This window comes from Mustela lutreola, chromosome 11, assembly GCF_030435805.1.
Source record: "Mustela lutreola isolate mMusLut2 chromosome 11, mMusLut2.pri, whole genome shotgun sequence".
Lineage (NCBI taxonomy): Eukaryota > Metazoa > Chordata > Mammalia > Carnivora > Mustelidae > Mustela > Mustela lutreola.
This window is the reverse complement of record NC_081300.1, coordinates 72,746,591-72,767,003: the sequence shown is the minus strand read 5'-3', so window position 1 is coordinate 72,767,003 and position 20,413 is coordinate 72,746,591. Positions and strand designations below refer to the sequence as shown.

The following is a 20,413-nucleotide window of genomic DNA, read 5'->3' as shown; positions in this document are numbered from 1 at the left end:
GACCTCAAATCCTGCTGGGAGGGTTCTAGAAGCAACTGACACAGCACAGATTCATCTCAGTCTGGGCTCCCTGGCTTCTGGGAGCATTGAGAAATGGCTGGGGACCCTCTCCCCAGAAAACTGTATCTGTCCTAAGCTGCCAACAATGGTAGGGATTCCCTGGTGCCCTGAAGTCAGGGTCTGGGATGAGGAAATTTGACTCCAGAGCTATTTTCAGGGCAAAGGCAGGCTGGACAAGACATAAAGCTTCTTGGAAACCCCTCCAAGGACCTATCAACTTGTTCACGTGCTCATGAGACTCGAGACTAGAATTCTGTTTATTATTTCATGTCGGTGCTTCTGGGGGACAATCACATTTTAGTTTGAATTAGAGCCACCACCCTTTCCACCTGGCACTTGGTGGGGAGCGAGAGAATGGAGCTTTGGGGGAATAGAAGCGATGGGAGGGGCGGTACAGAGACAGGAAGAAAAGGGGTAATTTGGGAAGACTGTTTCCAGAAAGGATAGGTAGTGTGCATGGTCGTGTGTGTGTGTGTGTGTGTGTGTACTCTCTAGCTTATGTTTGGGGTTGGAAGTGATTTGGATCCCAAACATCAGGGAGAAAGGCCTGGAAGAAAGGACAGGCAAGAAAAGGAAAATGTTACTGACACACCAAATTTGCTTAATGCTGATCATTCATTTGGTTACAGCACTTTATTCCCTTTTTTTTGGGGGGGGGGGGGTAGGCTCCACACCCAGTGTGTGGAGCCCAAGGCGGGGCTTGAACTCCGGACCCTGAGATCAAGATCTGAGTTGAGATCAAGACTCAGTGGCTAAACCCACTGAGCCATCCAGGCACCCAAGATTATTAACACTTTAAAACAAGGCGCCCGATTTTTGTGTTTTTACATTTATGAAGCACTTGCTCAACTAAAACTTTTATTATCATGCCTCATGTAAAGGGACCGTCTCTACCACCCATGGGGGTAGGGAAGCCCCACCCTCAGCAGCTCAGAAAGAAGCCACTGGCTCAGGGTCACATGGCTGGAGTGGCAGGCCTGGAGCCACCAGGCTGAGGCCGAGCTGTTCGCCCGTCCTTAGACAGGACACACCCACAGGCCCGTCTTTGCCACCAGAAGAAAACAGCTCAAAGCAGACAGGTCAGCCCTGAGCAGAAAACAGAAAAGAACTGGGGGATCCCTTGAGAAGAAAAAGTAGGGTGACCTTGTAGAGAGATATAGTCAGTGACCCACAGAGCCAAAGGCAGCTTCCTGGCCATCCACAGCCAGGGACCCCAACTCTGGAGAGGCCAGACCGGTCCCCACTGGACGCTGTCCAGCGAGGTGTCCCAGCGTCCTGGCAGTGAGCATGGTGGGTGAGAGCCACAGCCGTGGCATCTGACGGCCCTGGGTTCAAATCCTCCCTCTGCCACTTGCCAGCTGGTAACTTACACAAGGGGCTTCACCCCTCTGAGCCTCTGTTCCCCGCTCAAAAAGGAAGGGGGAGCATAATAACCCTCTCTCAGAGAGCTATTATGAGGTTTAGGGAAATCTGGGGCTCAGCCAGCATACCAAGGCCCTGGGCAGATGGGACACAGAGGGTTTGGATTCTGGCCATGCCTGGAATCTGCTCCACAGTCCCCTGTGGGACTCAGCCTTCTTCTACCACCAGGTCTCTCTCTAAGAGACCAAGAGCTGCCGAGGCCTGCCCCCTGCATGCTGTCGGGACCCAGCTTGTTCCAGCACTGTATTTCTACCAGAGAGGACGATGCCAGCTGGGGGAATGTGGCTGCCCAGGAACAGAGCCCGGGGGATTGGAGCAGCTCTTTCTAGGGCAGTGTCTGGAGGTACCCAGAATCTGCAGGAGCCTTCTGGATGCACTTACCTTCCCTGGGCACTCTCATCGCTGGGTCCCAGCCCTTGTGGCCGCTCGGCAAGACTGTCCACTGGCTGACCCCTGCGGAGGTGAAAGAGAGGCTGCATTACGGGTGGGTGTTGGAGAGGGGCTGGGTCCCATCAGAGGGGCAGAGGAGGGGGTCAGGATCCCCAGTGGGTATCTGGCGATGATTCTGGAGGGAAGTTTTCTGGGGGACGAGCTGGACTGCCAGGGGAGGCCATCTGAGCCCAAGATCAGCTGGGGTCTGAACTTGCCTGGTCCTACAGGGAATGAAATGGCATGTTGCTTAGGCAGAGAGGTGTAAGCTGAGAATGTGAGCTAAGGCACTGCCACCTTAGGGAGCCCCTGGGCCTCTGCCAGCCAGGGTTCTTCCTTCCTCTCAGCCCAAGGACCTTGGGATAAGCAAGGATAAGGATAAGCAACCACTACCACCACTATACCACTAACCACCATCTGGAGCTGCTGGGTATGGTTGAACAGGTTGTACACTGCCCAATTCCAAAAGGGTACCACAAATCTAGCCTAGGATAAATATGGCGCCCTGGCAGTGGGACATTCTCCTGCGGCTGCCACCCAGTAGTGACCAAATGCCTACTATGTGAGTGTCTTGTATCATTTAGTCCCCCTACGAGGAGAGAATGAGGATCCCAGTTTTAAAGAAGAGAAAAAGAGGAAGAGCAACTGACCCAGGGACTGCTGGAACCAGGAGATGCCCAGCTATATCTGTGAGACTCAGATGCCCAGCTCTTTTTTCATTTTTTAAAAGAGTTTAATTGTTTATTTGAGAGAGAGAGAGAGAGAGAGAGAGCATGAGCAAGGAGAGGGGCAAAGAAGAGGGAGAAGCATGCTCCCCTACTGAGCAGGGAGCCAGACACGGGGCTCCATCTAGGACCCCGGGATCATTAACTGAGCTGAAGGCAGGCGCTTAATTGACTAAGCCACCGAGGTGCCTCCAGGCATCCAGCTCTTAACCATTGCACTAAAGGAACCGGGCCACGAGTACAATGGGTTCTGGCAGGAAGCTAGGGTGAAGGTGGAACCAAGTGGGCTCCTGGTGTACATCCCACTGCTGTGTCCTTACCCTTCACAGTGGGGAGGAGTTCTAGCCTGGTTCTCCCCTTCCCCCACATTACAGATGGGATGACTGAGGCCCACAAGGGAAATCACATCACAGCCTCACACGTGGAGTCTGGGGCTCTTGGTCCCTTCGCAGGACGTGGGGGTTTCAGAACACAGCTCTGCAGCTGGACGACTCCCTGAATACATAAATCATCGGTCCTCTGGGCCTCAGTTTTCCCGTCTCATAAAATGTGTTGTTTGTTGAAAGCTCTCAACGACCTTTTCATAGTGAGTACCCAGAATCTCCAAAGTATTTGTGTGGTGCTGGTTATCTGCCAGGTGTAAGGCCCTTGCTGCACTTCTGTCCTCGCTCCCTCTTCACTCACTCCTCGCATCGGTCCTTTGGGCCTGTCCTCGAAAAAGCGGGCTGCTGAGTTCTCAAAAATGGAGAAGGGGGATGTCCAGGTGTAACCACAACAACCAGCACCCCCTGAGCTCCTGGGGCCCAGGTGGCCCACAGCCGAAGCCTGCCTCTTGGAACAAATATAAACAATTAGGGCCAGGGCACTTGAAGCTCTTCCGGCCAAGAGCGAGATGGCTGGGGCCCAGATGCCCCCGGCTGGTCCTTGAAATGCCACAGTACTCTGTGCGGTGCTTGTGCTCTGGGAAGCCTGCCAGCCACAGGCTGGGTGGTGGGGAGGGTGGGGTGCTGCCACAGCCTCCCAACAACTGGTCAGGCATTTACATTTAAATTCAGCTCCTTGAGTGCCCCCACATTTCAAGAGCCTGGTAGCCCTGTGGGGGCCCGGGCAGGCACCCTGCTGGATAGGGCAGGTCTGGGGCGAGGTGAGCAAACAGTGGCCCTAGTGCCAAATCCAACCGTCACCCGAAGAATGGCTTTTAGCTCAGGTCATGATCACAGAGTCCTGGGATCAAGCCCTGCATCAGGCTCCCTGTTCAGTCAGGGGGGTGGGGGTGTGTGTCTTCTTCTCCCTCTCCCTCTGCTCCTCCCCTCCCTGCTCCCTGCTTGCTTTTTCTCTCTCTTTCTCTCAAATAAATAAATAAATAAAATTTTTAAAAGTCTTACTTTTTTCTAAGGGGAGGAGGAGGGGGAGGACAGGAAGAGAAGGGGACCCGGGAAAAGAAGAGAAGCAGCAACAAAAACCATACCCACTCTGCAAAACCTGAACTACTTAGTATCTGGACATTTTTAGAACAGGTCTGGGGCTCCCGCTCTAGAACATTCCCATCAAGGACAGGAAGTTCTACCAGAGGGCACTGACTTGGAAGACAAATGAGATGCATGGAACCCTCCCCGGTTCTCCAGTTTACAAGTGACGCAGGCCCTTGTGGGGACAGGATACATATAATTATGCCCAAGAGCAAAACTGCCACATCAGCCGAACCAAAGAGCAAACACAAACCACAAAAAGAAAGAAAGACAAGAAGGAAATACCAACAATTCGAAACACCACCAGGAGTGGTTTTTGGCGATAACATGTTTCTCCTCAAGACATACTTTCAGAGTGTTGGCATCTTGTCTTTCTCTAGAATAAAGTAATAGAACTAGTACATTTAGAAATCTATGCCACACAAGGTTGGGGGGAGGGGGCGGGCAGGCTGCTTGGGCTGGCTCTGATCCAGGTTCCACCAGCTACTGGCTGTGTGACCTTAGGCAAGTCACGAAGCCTCTCTGAACCTCAGTTTCTGCATCTGTAAAATGGGGAGAAGAGCAATACCTGAGAGGGCATTTGCAGTGTGGTCAGTGCCAAAGAGGAACTCGCCTTCTAGGGGTGCTGGGAGGTGGAACTAAGTTAGAACATGTTAGACCAGCGCTCCACAAACAGCAAGTGCTGTTTGCCCTTTGCCCTTTCCCTTTCCTGTTTCATGCTGGCCAGAACCTCTTAAGGTGAGGCCCTTTATGGCCATGTGATGGGTGAGGAGACTGAAAGGTGGAGAGCTGAAGTGGTTTGCAGAAGCCACACATCCAGCAGAGAGAAGAGTCAGTTTCCAAAGCTGGCTGTGTCCCCAAGATGCTGTCCTGGGCGTCACGTCACGTGACTCATAAAATGGGGGCAAGCAGGGGAGGCCAGCAGGGACTCTGCTCTCTCTCTCTCTGCACTGGCTCATGACCACTGGAAGGGAAGAACGGGGAGAGGGCTGTTCACGACCCCCTTAGGCCCACGTTCATTCATTCCACGGACGTTTATACCTACTGTGTGCGAGGCACTGACCGGGACGCTAGGACACATCGAGGGCCCAGCCCTCGTGGAGCTAACACCCTGCTGGGGTAGCAAAAAAACTAGCGTGAGGGATAATGAGGCCTGTGACAAATGCTCAGAAGGAAATGCCCACAGTGGGGCAGGGAGACGGGCCATAACGTGTCACAGAAGGAGGTGACATTAACACTGAGACCACGCCAATCCAATCCCAGGTTCAGGCTCCTGTGAATTTTCAAACTCAGCATGGTTCCTTCAGGCTGAGAGGTGTATCCACCGCTCCCCCCCCCCCCTTCCCTCCACCCCACACTGGGGAGGAGGGCTGGACCACAGGATGCCAGGGAAGCAGGCAGGTGGCTGCACTTACAGAGTGGCCTTGGAGCATGGCCCAGGGCCCCTGTGGGCAGGCTCAGCCATCAGCCCTGCAATCTCTCTCTGTGGGCATCAGCTCCCAAACATTCCATTGCCGTGGCTACGCCCCCACCCCCACAGATGTCAACACCCCGACCCCCTGGGGAGACAGGAGACCAGTGCTCTCTGGGGCCAGGCCCCTGGGGATCAGAGACCTGTGCCCCACTCTGGAGGGACACCAGCCAGAAAAAGAGGTCAAAGGTTAATTCTGGAGCATAAAAGCATTCTCAGTGCTTAAAAAGGGAAGAAGAGAAGGTGGGCTGGCTCTCTACATTCAAGTATGAGCTCTTACTTACTGAGCACTTACTTATTTTTTTAAAGATTTTAGGTATTTGAGAGAGAGAAAGAGAATGCAGGCACACAAGCAGGGCATAGGGGCAGGTAGAGGGAGAGGGAGATGGCAGGGAGCCCAAAGTGGGGCTTGATCCCAGGACTCTAGAACTTTTGACTCTAGAACTTTTTTGATCTTTACACTTTTTACCGAAAATGACCTAAACAGAGTCCCCCACATGCAGTCCAGTATCCCCCTAAGAGGCCCAGTTCGGCCCCCTACTAGGCACAAGTTGGGAATGGGAGTGATGAGGCCCAGGGCTCACATCCCAGCTCCCCGACTCAGAGGAGGCTGAGGTCACTGTGGTGTCACTCATGTGACTCTGGACTGGCTCTCTGAGCCCCAGTGTTCCCACCGGACAAATGGGAATAACAACGGGAGGAACTGCGGCCGGAAGACAGGAGTGGCCTGGGGAGGCTGGATCAGCAAGTCTCCTCTGTAAAGGGCCAGCGAGCCAAGGATCTTGGCCACGTGGGTCACACGGTCTGTGAGGCCACCTCTCCATTCACAAAAGCCGCTGTACACGAAAGGAAGGAGGGTGGCCGAGTTCCAATTTACAAAATCGAGCAGCGAGCTCGGTTTGTCCCGCAGGCCTCCGTTGGCCGACCCCCTGGTCTGGTGTGCTGCAATCAGGGCAGCACACGCCCCCACCTGGTGTCGGGGGCTCAGGCTCAGGCAACCCCAGGAAATGCAGATGCAATTCGCCCCAGTGGGAGTTGCTGTGTATTTCGTTTCTGGGCTCCATCCCAGAAGGGCCAGCGGGAGACCTCAGGTGGCCAGCCTCCAGTGGGTGAGAGAAAAATGTACAACTCGGGAAAACAAATAGTTCATTTTAAAAAAAAGAAAAAAGCAGTAGCAGCACAAGCACGCACACAGAATCATCTGGCATCTGGTTCTGTTGCCAAGTAAAGCCTCGGGGAGAGAAATTCCTGTGTGCCCAGTGCTGCTCTGGGCATTCTGTTTCTCACCACCGCCCTGGGGGCAGATACTATGATTAGCCTCTGACAGAGAAGGTAAGGCTCAGAGAGGCAAGGTGTCGAGCTCAAGGTCACACAGATGGTTAACAGCCTGAGCTGGGACCCAGGTCTGACAGAGGCCAGAACCCAAGCTCTTCTTAATCACTTCCCTGAAAGCCTACCCCACCCAGTGCACAGATGGGGAAGCCATTTGTCACGTGGCCGCTCAAGGTAGCCACCAGCTCAGCCCCCATCCTGTGCACCGCAACCCCCCCACTCCCAGCATGGCCCACTCAAGGCTTCCTGCTTGAGAACATGGGGGCCCCTGCTTGGTAAACAATGCAACAGGACACACACACATACACGTACACATACACGCATGTACATGAACCCATTCAAACCCACAGGGGACCCTGTCTCCATTCCTCTGCCAAGAAGCTGCCAGGGGTGGGAAATGAGCACTGGAGTAGGAGTCCTGGTTCTGCAGATGACCAGCAATGCGGTCCCCATCAGGGTAAAGGGTGGGGGGACGTATTCCCTAACTTCTCCGTGCCTGCTTCCTCATCTGTGAAATGGGGATACTAACGGAGCTATGAGGGTTAAACAAATAACCTGCCAGTGCTCACAAAAGGCTCTGTGATTGTACCACTGTGAGTCCTCCCCTTTCCTTTGGTTCTCAAACCCCCATGCTGCAGACCCCTGGGTCCCACACCCAAACATTTGATTTGGAAATCAGGTGATGAAGCCCAGGGATCTGCCTTTCACCTCCCACCCCATCGCTAAAGGAAATGCTGCTTAGGGCACTGGAGCTGGTGGTCGAGTTGCCCACTGCCCAGCCAGGTCCCCACACAATGGTGCAGGGCAGCATCAGGGCACAGACCCATGTCTAGCTGGTCTTTGACACCTTTGTGCCACCGAGCCCTTTAACTGTCTGGTGACACTGATGGGCCCCTTCTGCAAAGAGTGCTGTATTTTTTTTCTTTTCTTTTTTTTTGAGAGCGAGCGAGTATGCATAAGCAGCTGGGGGAGGGGGGAGCAGGGGAGAGAATCTCAAGCAGACTCCATGCTCAGCGTGGAGTATGGCACGGGGTTTGATCCCACGACCCTGATATCATAACCTGAGCCAAAATCGGGAGTTGGCCACTTAATGGACGGAGCCATCCAGGCACCCCTAGAGTGTTTTGAAGTAGAATAAAATACAGAGGATCAAAAGAACACCAATTATAGTGGAATCTGGCTAAGGACAGCATTACCAAAAAAATGCTCTGATAAAGTGACCTACATACACATTTAATAAAACAATAAACACAATCTAGGGGCAGGCCCCACAGCAAATGTAAGGTGCATGCTATGATAAGAAGAGAAATCTGTAGCCACTGGCAAGCAATGTAAAGATATATGTGGTTTCTGGGGCACCTGGGTAGCTCAGTCACTAAGCGTCTGCCTTGGGCTCAGGTCAGGATCCTGGGATTGAGCCCCACAATGGGCTTCCTGCTCTGCAGGAAGCCTGCCTCTCCCTCTCCCACTCCCCCTGCTTGTGCTCCCTCTCTCACTGTGTCTCTCTCTGTCAAATAAATAAATAAAACCTTAAAAATATATATATATATACATGGTTTCTGTTGGTCACCAAGGCCCTGCTGTCTGGATCTGTGACCTACACAGACCAGGAAGAATTGTTAAATCGGAGTCAGGGAAATCTTCCTCCAAACTCCCAGGCCCCTCAGAGGCCATCCAAAGACTAAGCCTCCAGGAGCCAGAGAACCTGTACTCCTGCCTGGGGAGGGGCAGGGTCTCCAGTTCCCGCACATTGCCTCACGACACTGACCAACATAAGAGCAAGAGGGGAAATCCTGAGGGCAGAACCTAGAGCGTGGCTTGGGTCTTTTGGTTTCACATAAAAAATAAAAGGAGGAGACAATATGACTAGTAGGAAGAAACATGACCTCCACCCATGCTGGCAACACACGCCAGCACATGACCTTGGCTATGAACTCAAGTTCAAAGCAAGTGGAGGATACCAGGGACTGGAGTTGGGGCAACCTTGGCCCCAGACACTGAACACAACCCTGCAGGGAAGGAGAACGAGTTGTGTGTCTCAGTCGTCAGCGGGGCACAGAGCCCCAGGTGGCCACTCAGCCAGCCTCTGTGCCTCAGCTTCCTCATCTGTAAAATGGGTCCAACCATCCTTAGGAGCAAGGCTGCTGTGAGGATTCAAAGAGATGGCGACTTCACCGAAGAGCGAGCAGAGGGCAGGCCCGTCTTTCTCCAAACCACACATCCCGCATGTAAAGTTGAGACACACAGGCTGTGGCCTTTGTGGTCCACCAACCCGGAAGGCAGAGCAGAGAGTAACATTCCGTGACCCAGGACTAGGGGAAGGGGCTTTTAATCTTACATGCTCTGCTCAGGCACCGTGCCACCAGGACATGCTTCTTCCCTCTCCGGGACTCAGTTTCCCTGCCACTGACTTCCAGTGGGTGGCCGAACTCTGAGGTTCCTTTCCCTGCCCCATACCTAGCTTCAATGGCTAGAACCTTCTTTGAGGCAACCCCTCACAGGATGCCCCATGGAAGATTTCACTTGACAAGGAACTCAGGGTTAGCATTTTATTTTTTTTAACACTTTATTTAAGATAGGACGAGAGTGAGAGAGCATAAGCACGGGTAGCAGCAGGCAGAGAGAGAAGCAGACTCCCTACCGAGCAGGGAGCCCGATGTGGGGCTTGTTCCCAGGACCCTGAGATCATGAGCTGAGCTGAAGGCAGACGCTTAACTGACTGAGCCACCCAGGTGCCCAGGGTTAAAGAGGACAAGAGAGGTGGTTTCCTTATCTGTAGAATGAGAACAGGCAGTGCCCACCTCCTTCGGCAGCGTAGAGGGAATAAGATAATACCTCCAAAGTGTTATCCACGCCCTGACTCATGCTGAGCCCCCAGTACAGTACACGTGGCCCAGGATACCCCCACGCTCCCGGCTGTCGATGACATGAGCCCTGAAGGCAACCTGGGACAAGGCTTTTCACCCCTCTGAAACTTAAGATGGAAACGGCATTTCAGGCTCATGCGAGGGCCCCCCTGCTTAGGGTGACCAAAGCAGACGGCCAGGTACCGGGTATCCTGATAACTCTTTGAGGACTAGAAGCCATGGATGCTCCAGCCACCTACACACTCAAGTTTTGGGAAATCTGTCTGGTCCAGCCTGTCTGGATTACACCCCACAGAGCTCTGGCAAATTCCCATGGCAGCCGAGTGGCTCTCCACACCAGGCAGAGGCACTGTTCCAAGCAGAATACTCCCCAGGGCTGCAGATGGGGCCATGTACACTACCGTGGCTTCTCCTAATTGGTCTTCCTTCCTTCCGTCCCCGGCCAGCACCCAGCTCATGTGTCCACCTCAAAGAGAACACGGGAGATGAGGCGAGGGGCGGGGTGGCCCAACAGTGGTTAAGGGCAGAGGTGGACGGCCCAGGGGGACCCAGTCCAAGTTTGATTCTGCCAAGGAATAGGCCATGAGACCTGGGGCCAGTTCACAGCAATGGCCTGTGTCATCTGTAGAATGAGCTGAGTGGCCTATCTCGGAGGGTTGCTGGGATGACTGTTGAGGCAAGTGCTCAGGGCAGGACCCGGCAGGAGGAGGATTCCAGTAAACGCCAGCTATTAAATTATCATCACCTATAATTAGATATTCTCATTAACCTTTCCATGGTATACACAACAGACCTGGATGCAACCCTATAAAAATTCACTATGCTGTTGGTGCCCGAGTGGCTCAGCTGGCTGAGGGTTTGACCTGATTTCTGCTCAGGTTGTGGTTTCAGGGTTGTGGGATCAAGTCCCGCACTGGGCTCCAAGCTCAGCACAGAGTCTGCTTCTCTCTCGCCCTCTGCCCCTCCCCCCCTTCTCAATCTCTCTCTCTCAAATAAATAAAATCTTAAAAGAAAATTCATTACCCTTCAAGACATCCAAGGTAAGTTAGGTGACAGAAAGGCTGACTGATCCCATGCTGGTAAATATTTATGTTGGAAAAATACTCTAGAAAGATACACCCTAAAATGTTAACTGGAACTTCATGTATTTCTCCTTTTCTTCCCCCTAATTTTCTAGCTCTCCTACAAAGGATATGTTTCAATGGTGTGATACAGGAGAAAAGAGGGGAAAAATGAAATCGGGGTGATTTCTAGGCTTGCTTGCTGCATAACTTGGACACCTTCAGCCCTGGAATACAGAGCCAGTTTTTAAGAAAGCCCAGGGGAAGCCCAGAGAGCACAGTCTGGTCAAGGTCATGGAGCAGGCCAGGCCTGGGCCCAGCTCTCTAGACACCCAGCCTCCTCTCTGAGGGCATCGTTCTGGCTCATTCTCCTAACAAGACTAGGGTAGGTTGGCCTCCTGATTAAAAGTCTGGCTCTAGAGTCAGTCTGAGGATCCCAGCAGAGCCAGAAGCTACGTGATCTTGGGCAAGACACTCAACTACTGTGGACATCAGTCTCCTCATATGTAAGATGAGAATCAGACTTGCAGCAGCGCCAGATAGTTTCTGTCTGGATTAAATAAAATAATACATGGAAAGCACTTTGTACCTTTCCTGAAAACAGTTGGTGCTCTGGGTCCTATTATTATAGTTATCACTATAATTAGTATTTGCAATTTAGTGATGTCATGGAAAATCCTTTGAAGGGCATGGAATTATAACCCAGCAGGAACAGGAAAGAAATTCAGACTTGGGTACTTGGGAGCCATGGCAAGTATTTGAGCGAGAGAGGTGCAATGTGACTCTGAAGCTGCACAAGGCTGGAAGCCAGTGGCCATCTCCAGGAGCCTTCTTGGCCAGGGTCCTCTGTCACAGGCTCCACATCCTAGGCTGTCCCACTGGTGCTGCGGGGCAAAAACAGCACAAGCCACGCCCCCATCACTTCCAGTTCTGCCAGCTTCCTGGGCGCCAGCTGGGCTGGTGAACATCAATCGAGCCCCAAGCTGGGGGACGTGAAGCAACCCAGATGGCCTCAGTCCACAGGTGGGATGACCAGGAGGTCCGAACACCTGGCAGGGTCCCCGGGGCGACAGGGAAGAAACGGCACCTACTTCAGGGCCACAAAGACTGATGCCCTTCTACTTTCCCGTGTGACCTTGGGACAGTACCCCCTCTCTCAGAGATAATTTGCCCACATGCAAATGGGGTCTTAATGTTTCCATGTGCTTAAGGGCTGCCGGTGGTAGGGAACGTGTGCAACAAAATACAGCAATAAAGCAACAGTGGTTTCCTTCGGCTGCACTCCCATGGCCTGCCAGGCACCGTGCTGGGTGCTGCAGGCACATACTTTAACCAAACCCTCACAATCTAGAAGTCCTGTACCCTTCCTAGTTCTAAAATTTACTTAAGTAGTCAAGTCACAGGTATCATCTCCATATTAAAAAACAAAAACAAAAACAGAGAACGCTTAAGTCTCTTTGGAGCCAAGTCTCCAACCACTACTGACGGGTTTGGGGAGGCTGACCGCCCTTCTTTCCGGGGGGTCCCAGTGGAACCCACATCTGAATGGACACCACACAGGGCCTCTCTCCCACCCTCCCAAACACCCATCCTCCCCTCCTTCCATCCACACGCGGTCATATCCCACCACAGACCGATTTTCCTTGAGGGAAAATTGTCCCAATTGGCAATGTCTGGAGACAGTTTTCGTTGTCACAAGTAATAAGGCTCGTCTCACAAGCAGAGGTGAGGGATGCCGCCAAGCATCCTACGATGTTCAGGTCAGCCCCCCCCCCCCCACCCCACAGACAATCATCGGACCCCCAAATGTCAGCATGGCCAAGAAGGGCTCATCTCATGAGCCGAGGTGAGGGATGCCGCCAAGCATCCTACGATGTCCAGTCAGCCCCCCCCCACCCCATAAACACTCATTGGACCCCCAAATGTCAGCGTGGCCAACACAAGCTTCTGAAACTTGCTGGGTCACAGAGGTATTTCCACGCCAGCACACTGGTTCGACCATCCAGGAAACACTGCTTGAGCACCTGCTGTGTGCCCCATAGCCCAGCCAGACAGTCTAGCATGGGTCACTTTGGCTAATGACACAGGGAAAGCCCCTGCACTCAGAGTGGGCTCATCCTCACACAAGACCCATATGAATCGGACTGGATCGTCCTCCCTCCTTTTAATTGCTCCAGAGCATCCCCTTCCTCCCCCAGCAGGGATGGCCCATCATGCAGGCCCAAATCCTCCCTGCCGGACATTTAGGCTTTCTTCTTTGCTGCAACCCGCCCTACCACACAGGAAAAGGCCTCCTTGAGCCCACGTTGAGAGGCCCCCTAGGGCTTCCTGGAAACCTGCCAGTCCCTCCTGGAGGTTCCACATCAAATTGCATTTCAACAGGCCGCAGGGATTCCCATGCACCTTAGAACTTGAGCAGCACAGATCTAGGGAGCTATGTATAAAGGGGGTCAGCTGCCTGGCCAGGCATCCTCAGATCACAGCAGAAACTGCCAGAGTGCCCCCAAAAGACCCTCTGGCCAGTGGTCTTTAAGGTCCACCACCCCTGCCCACTGTCTGTACCAATTTCATTTGCCAGATGCTGCTGTTTTGATGAGGCAGATGGATCTTCCCCTTTTCAGCTATGAGGCTGATCAACGTGTCCAGACAACCAGAACCCAGGTCCGGTGACCTGTAAGGCCTCTCCCAGCTCTGCCTTTTTAGAATTTGGCCACGTCCCGGGCATGTTCCCTGCCAGCTTCCTGCCCGCCCACTCTGGCTGTCGGCACATGGCTCGAAGTGGGAAGGCGGAAAGGTTACAGCTCACCTAGCAAGGGAGGGAAAGTTCCTGAGGGAGGGAACAGGCTCCGTGGGCTGGGCATTCGTGAGCGCCCCTGGGGAGCCACCCTGTGCCCACTCATGTCCAGTCACCTGGGACAGAGGACCAGGCTGGGAGACAGGGCAAACCTGCCCTCATGGAGCACAGGAGGTCATGCTGGGGCACTGGGGTGAGAACAGGGCCCAGGTGGGGAAGGGATGGTTGGGGCCCCAGCTTTGACTGACTAGGCACACATCTCGGCCCCATGTTCCTCCCCCGAAAGTGGGCTCAGACCACTCACTGCAGAGCTACTGGGAAGAATGGAAGGTAGGGATCGGCCAACAAATAGTAGTGCTATCTGAAGGCCTGTCTCCCATCTCGAGCAGGCACTGTGCTGCTTCCCTCAACTACTCCCGCCTCGCAGCTGCCAGCTGCAGTCAACACTGCCATTCGCCCCACCAGACAGATGAAGACCTGGAGCCCAGCTCCTGTCCCTTGATCCAACACTGAGACATGGTCCTGGGAGTGGTGGCCTGGCCCTGAGAAGGTCTGCATTCCCCATCTGAATCCTGCCCCTGCTGAGCTATGTGGACTTAGGCAAGCCCCTTCACCTCTCTGAGCCTCGGTTTCCGAAGCAGTGCAGCCAGAACATAATCCAGAGATGGGAGATACCCAGTGAACAGGAGGGTGTCATGCCCCCCCCACCCAGAGCTCCACATGGTCACCCCTCAAAAGACCCAACCCTGAAAGACCAATCATCCATGGGCATCATAGATCTCTCCTATGCCCTAGGTGCAACAAGGGTGAGACCATGCAGAGCGGGCAGCCCCCAGAGAGGGAGAGCCACTTGCTCAAGGTCACAGAGCAGGCTAAACAGTGGAGCGCAGGGCAGGGAAGCAGGAAGTGGCGTATCAAACCTGAGAGGGGTGTGGGCTTCAGTCAGGGTGGCAGAGGAGGACCAGGTTGGGGCTGGCAGGTGTCTGGAGTGGAGACCAGCAGAAGGCTGACTTGTGGTGGCCAACATTACTCCTGCAGTCTCTCAGCTATGAGGCCTCTTTGAAGAACCAGTCAGTCCTGGATGTGCCTGCCCCTCCCCGAAGGCTCCTCTCCTCTGGGCCCAGCCTGGTCACCTGCCTGTGCACTATCTGTCTGGGGCATCAGGGCTCCTTTCTGTGGCCACAGGCCAAGACTTTCAGGCTATGCAGTCTCCCCATAGATGGACACATCCCATCTTCTGGAATCTTCTCTCACCATGGTGGCCAGAGGGTATAACTACCATGGAAAGCTGACCACATCGCTTCTCTTCCTAAACCCTTCCATGAGCCCTCAGACTCAGCCTGATATTCCAGCCCTTTCCCAGGGTCCATAACAGTGATGTCCAGATGACGTCCAGGGTAAGCCACACGTGGAATTCAATTTTCCAGAAGCCACATTCAAGGAAAAAAAAAAAAAAAACACATGAAAAAGAAAATGGTGAAATGAAATCTGATTCTAGATTTCGTTTCACCCAACCTACCCAAAATATTACCATTAACCAATGTGAAAATTTAAATAAAGTCAACATCAACTATAAGTATCGTTTAAAATCAATATAAAAATTAAGATTATTGAGACATGCCCCCCTTAGTACTAGGTCTCTGAAATCCGGGGTGTACATTCCACTTTTCAGTAGGCATATCCGATCTGTATTTAGAGTTCATAAAATTTACAGTTGAAAAAGTACATTTGCATCCCGAAATAGTTCCACACATGCTTAAAAGTTTCCCAAGAACGGAATGAAGTGTCTGTTTTGAGATCTAAATTTAAGTTCAATTGAAATAAAAAATTCAGTTCCTTGGCTATGTTGGCCACACTCTAAGGGTTCAGCAACCGCATGTGGGTTACAGCTCCAGGGGGAGGGCGGGGAGGGGGGAGGACAGACAGGACACACAGACCGATTAAGTCCTTGACTGCCATCCACAGTCCCCACAGTCTGCTCCCGTCCCATTTCTAAGCCTGCCCTCGGGAGTGAAACCCCCAAGCACGCGAGGTCCCATCCTTACATCTCCATGATTCACCAGTGCCCTTCCTCAGCACTTCCAGCTTCCTGCTAGTTCCTACCCAACCCTTCAAAATTCAGCTTCAGGTTCCCCCTCCTGCGATGGCATCTCTGACATCCTCTGGCTGGGGTGACATTCCCAGTCCTTCTGCTTATCGCCACCACTGTCCTTACTGTAACGCCGCAGGGTATTACAACTGTCTGGTTTAAGGCTTCCCAACCTCAGGGCCACAGACATTAGGGCAGCATCCCTCGCCTCTACTCATTAGATAACAGTAGTGCCCCCCTCCCCTGCCAAGAAGCAACAACCAAAAATATCTCCAGGCATCACCAGTGATCCCAGGGGGCACAATCATGCCTGGTTGAGAACTAGGGTCTGGCACACAGAAGACACTCAAGCATGTGCCTGATCACAAGAGGTGTACTTAACAATGCTCAACCCCCTGACACCTGCCTCCTCCAGGAAGCCTTCCATGATGCTCTAGCCCAGTCAGTGCTTCCCCGGGGACTCCCGCAGCCCCCGGGCACTCGCCCCTGGAGCAACATCCTCCAAGGGTAGGCACTGGGTCTTGTTCAGTGCTGTACTTTCAATGAATAACCTGTAGAATGGCATAAGGTAGGTGCTTAATAGATATTTATAGAACTGACCTGAGAAACACAAATGACTTGGGTTGAAAAAGCCCCCACAGGGTGAGTTTTACCTATTTTAGTTCAGGGTTCTTTCATCCCAGCAAAGGTGCCAATAACAGCCAGAGCTCCATTTATGAAGCAAGCTCTGAGCTAAATATAAACACTCTGCAGGGTTTAGTGAGGGAAACTAAGGCTTACACAGGTGAAGGGCTTACGTTGCCTTCAAATCAATGATTTGGAGGCTTGAAAAACCCAGTTCTTCCTCTTACTGACTGCAAGAATTTACAAATGGAAGAAGATATCTGCAATATACAAATAACATGAGGTATTTGTAACCAGAATATATAAAGAGCTCTTTGAAATCTATAAGAATAGGCGACTCAAGAGAAAAATGGGCAAATTTGAAGAGAGACACTTCATACAAAAGATCATCTGAATGTCAATAAGCATATGAAAGAGCACTTACTGTTATGAGTGAGTGCTACTCATTAGATAACAGCAGCACCCACCCCCCAACCCAGTAGCAACTACCAAAAATATCTCCAGGCATCGCCAGTGATCCCAGGGGGCGCAATCACGTCTGGTTGAGAACCAGGGCTTGGCACACAGAAAGCACTCAGGCATGTGCTATGACTGAGCAATTCTACTGCTAAGTACACATCCATCAGAAATGCACCGAACTAGGGCACCTGGGTGGCTCTGTTGGTTAAGCATTCGACTCTTGATCTCAGCTCAGATCATGATCACCAGGGAAATAAATGCAAATTAAAAGTCTACTATAAGACCACCATACATGCGAATAGCTTGGAAAAATATAAAAGATAACACGAGGTGTTACCAAGGACATGATGCAACCACAACCTTCATGCTCAGGGGACAGGGGAACCTGGCAATTTCCTTTGGGAAAATGGCATAACAGAGCCAAAAGCAGAATGTGCACCTTTTCTATGACTGAGCAATTCTACTGTTAAGTACACATCCATCAGAACTAGGGCACCTGGGTGGCTCCGTCGGTTAAGCATCCGACTCTTGATCTCAGCTCAGATCATGATCTCACAGCTGTGAGATCCAGCCCTCCATCAGGCTCAGAGCTCATCACTGCTTACAATTCTCCCTCTCTCTCCCACTGCCCCTCCTGTTGTGTGCTCTTTCTCTCTCTCAAATAAACAAATAAATCTTAAAAAAAAAAAAAAAAAAAAAAAAAAAAGAAATGCATCTAACTGTTCACCAAAGAATACCTACCGATGAGGCCCAGCCCCCAACTAGAAACTAGCCAAATGCCCATTAACAAGAGAATAAATATGTAAACACTAATAAGTTTTATATACGGAACAGCCAGGCAAAAGAACAAGCCAGAACTTCACAGAAGGATCTGGATGAATCTCACAAATTTATGCTGAGCCAAAAAAAATACAAAAGAGAGCATCTGCGTTTTTATGTACATAAGGTACTTTATATGTCTATAAAGTACAAAGACAGGCAAAATTAACTTCTAATAGAGATGTAAAGATCATGGCTACCCTCTGGGGAGGCCTTACTGGAGCGGGTACCAGGCATCTTTTTGGAGCCGGTACAAGGCATGTGCCTTTTTTCTTGATCTGGTACCTTCATGCCTTTTGAAAATTCATCGAGCTGTCCTCTTAGGAGTTATGCACCTTTCTGCACATATGACAGACTTCAACAAAAATAGTCTTCCAGAGCCACACTTGGTCCAACGCTGAGGAATAGTGGTGCCGGCTGGGGCCTCCCACACACGTACCTTCCCATCAGCTACAGAGGAACACACAAGCCTCCATTCATTCCCTTCATCAACACCGGCCAGCAGGCGCTCTCCCAGGCCCAGGCTTGGTGCCGAGCGCTGGGAACAGAAAGGTCAACAGAGCGCAGGCCTCCAGTCGCGCCACCCAGAGCTCAGTTCCTGGCACACACCTCTGCCCCCAAAGGACTCGCAGTAAAGGAGTAGCCAGGCTGGGCTGGTTTTCATGAGAGGCCAAGGAGGTGATGTCTGCTTGTCTTCCTCTCTCTCTGTGTCCCCCACAGGAGAATGGTTTCAGGCTTTTTCCTTCCTGACACGGGACCAAAACTGATGATGCTGGCACAGGTAGCAGGAGCTTCCTACTGGATTAACACCTCCAGCCCAAAACTCCCTCTGCAACATCAGACTTCGGCAGGCAACAACCATCTCGTCAACTCCAACTGGGCGCTGAGCTGGCAGCTCAAACTTAGCGTATCCAAAGCTGATCTCCTGGCCACCCCCCCCCACCAAATACATTCTACCCCTACTTGGTGACAGTATACTCTGCTCAGGCCAGAAGGCTTGAAGGCAGCCAGACTATCCTTTCTCTTTCCCTCCCCAAACCAAACCAGCAGCAAATCCTGCCAACTTCACCTTCAAGGTGCAGCCATGCAACCATTTCTTGGCTCTGTCACCAAAGGCACAGGTAACAAAAGAAAAAAGAAACAGACAAACGAATGTCATGAAAATGAAAATATTTTGTGCCTCAAAAGGCACTATCCACACAGTAAAAAGACAATCGACAAAAACAGGAGAAAATATTTGCAAAGCCCGTATCTTACGAGGGATTAATTAATAACCAGAATATATAAGGAACTTCTAAAACTTAATAACAAACCCCAAACCACCTGATGCAAAAATGGGCAAAGGACTTTAACGGACGTTCCTCCAAAGAGGATCTACAAATGGCTGACAAGCACATGGAAAGATGGCTCAGTATCACTGACTATCAGGGAAATGCAAATCAAAAGTGCAAAGAGAAGGCATCTTACAGGAATGGTGTGAATATCTCCCCCTCCCACCTAGTCCCCCAGCCTCCACTCTGCAACTCTCCAACAGTACACAGGCTCCCCACTATCCTTAAGATACAGGTTTTTTTTTGTTTTTTTTTGTTTTTTTTTAGGAGAGGGAGAGAAAGAAGGTAGGGAGGGGCAAAGGGAGAGGGGGAGAGAGAGAATCTTAAGCAGGCTCCATGCCCAGCACAGAGCCAGAGGCAAGACTAGATCTCACAACCCTGAGATCATGACCAGAACCAATTGGTAAGAGTCCCAAAGAGTGGGACTCTTACCAATTGAGTCACCCAGGCACTTCAGAATGTGTTTCTCCACATGGGCTTGTGGGGGGTCTTGTGATCACCCTCCTGTGCTCCAGACAAATGGAACATCTATCAACCCAATGGATGCCACACACCCCTGATTTTCCTAACCATTTTCTCTGTCTACCTCAGACTCTAGGCGTGGACATGTGCCCTAGGCCTGGAAAATTGCCATTTTCTGTTCCCAGGCCACAGTGTTAACTTAGGGGGATACATAACTCATTCTAGGTCAATGAAGTCAGCTAGAGACTTCTGCAGGAACTTCTGGGGAGGCTAAGCAGGTAGGGTGTGGGGTTGAAGGTACAGGGACATCTCCAGTTACCACCTGTGGAGCCTAAGAAGCCAATCTAAGAAGATGAAACCAAAAGATGGAGCTGTGGCTCCCTGATATTAGTTGAGCTCCTGGATCCAGCCATGCCTGAAGCCATCCCTACCCCTCAACTTTTTAGTTATGAGCCAATAAACGTATTACTTTGCTTAATTCCATGAGAGCTGGGTTTCTTTGTCAATCAAGAGTCCTATATAACATGGACCTATATACCCTCTCCCCTACTTTATCTTGGCTTGTTATCACCTCAGCTCAAGCACTACCTTGTCCAGGAAACCTTCCATGAACACCCAGATTAGATTAAACACCTCTTATGTCTCACATTCCCCTCTACCTACCCTTCATCATTCTCGGTAGGAACTGCTATTTGCCCCTTCGTCTCCCACACTTGACTCACTTGACTGTGGAGAGCTTATGGGCTGAGGGAATCTGCCTTGCTTTTACAATTTCTCTCTTTTGTATTCCCACCCTTAACACAGAGCCTGGCACACCCCCAAGCATTCAAATTTTATTCTTCCAACTCACTTTATTCATTGGTAAGTGTCCTCAGGTATCAGGGAGTGGTAAAAGAATGGGTTTTGCAGGAAGATGGACCTGAGTCTGAATTTTTCCCTATTAGCTTTGGTAATAGCTTAGGTAAGTCGCTTAGCTTCTCTAAGCCTCATTTTCTTATC

General features: G+C 51.5%; 1 protein-coding gene across 5 annotated transcripts in view; it reads right to left on the bottom strand.

Annotated features, from left to right (window-relative positions):
• Positions 1-20,413, bottom strand: part of TPST2 (tyrosylprotein sulfotransferase 2) — a 47,160-nt gene that overhangs the window by 14,464 nt on the left and 12,283 nt on the right. For 4 of the 5 annotated variants that reach the window (XM_059139094.1, XM_059139095.1, XM_059139096.1 and 1 more), the window contains one exon: positions 1,864-1,935. The gene's annotated coding sequence lies outside the window, so the exon portion shown is untranslated. Of the gene's footprint in view, positions 1-1,863; positions 1,936-5,520; positions 5,540-20,413 lie in introns of those variants that run through there. The other variant, XM_059139092.1, reaches the window with a different exon arrangement.